The sequence below is a fragment of the Mandrillus leucophaeus genome, unplaced genomic scaffold (assembly GCF_000951045.1).
Source record: "Mandrillus leucophaeus isolate KB7577 unplaced genomic scaffold, Mleu.le_1.0 Scaffold69, whole genome shotgun sequence".
NCBI classification, from domain to species: domain Eukaryota; kingdom Metazoa; phylum Chordata; class Mammalia; order Primates; family Cercopithecidae; genus Mandrillus; species Mandrillus leucophaeus.
In genome coordinates, this window is record NW_012107474.1 from 365,921 (window position 1) to 366,819 (window position 899).

At 52.1% G+C, this 899-nt stretch overlaps 1 long non-coding RNA gene across 1 annotated transcript in view; it reads right to left on the minus strand.

Annotated features, from left to right (window-relative positions):
• Positions 1-116, minus strand: part of LOC105555507 — a 7,652-nt gene extending 7,536 nt beyond the window's left edge. Inside the window, exon 1 of the long non-coding RNA XR_001008483.1 lies at positions 31-116. This is a non-coding gene — a long non-coding RNA (uncharacterized LOC105555507). The remainder of the gene's footprint in view (positions 1-30) is intronic.
• Between the last annotated feature and the right edge of the window lie 783 nt (positions 117-899).

The window sequence follows — 899 nt, forward strand, 5'->3', positions numbered from 1 at the left end:
ATCAGAAACACCTCTGAATCCACCTATGACCTGGAGGCCTTTCCTCCTGGAGTCGTCCTGACATTCTGAATGAATCCAATGCACACCTCACTTGTACTGACTGATACGTTGTCTCCCTGAAACGTCTAAAACCAAGCAGTACAACAACCGCCTTGGGACAAGTTCTTAGGACCTCCTGAGGCTGAGGTCATATTTAGCTCAGAATAAATCTCTTCAAGTATTTTATAAAGTTTGGCTTTTCTTGTAAACAATAGGCAGATATAGATTCCATTTGCTAATTTTTTAAAATGCTCTCTGTGTCTTGGTTCATGAAAGACATTGGTCTGTGACCGGTGATGTCCAACTCTGCTATCAAGGCAATGCTGGCCTCATACATCAAGCAGGGAAGCGGCCCCTCCTCCACCGTCTGAGTGGCTGGATTCCTATTATTTCTTCTCTAAATACAATTTACCAGCTTGGCTCTCTGGGCCTGGAATTTTCTGTGTGAGGACACATGATAACAAATTAATCTCAAATTTAACAGATAATGGGCATTAGTATTTTCTTTTTTGGTAACTGGCATCCTTCAATAAATTCGTCCAGTTATACTGTTTTGGGGGCTGCCTGCACTAGTCAGCGTGGCGTCCCCTCAGAAGGCCGGGCCTGACAGCGCCGCACCCCAGGCCAGGTCTGTCGGCCCGTGCTGGTGCCCTGGGGAGCAGCGGGAGCTGCCTGGAGGCTGCGGTGTGTGGTGGCGGCGGGCAGGCACCTGGCTCCCGAAAGCAGACCTTTAATAACGCCTCGCAGAAGGGGCGGGGTGGGAGGCTGGCAGCGCAGGGGCGGCAGCTCCGGATCCCCGCGGGTCTCCGGATCACCCCACCGAGCCCCGCGCCTCAGTAGCGCAGTCCCTCCAGGGCTCC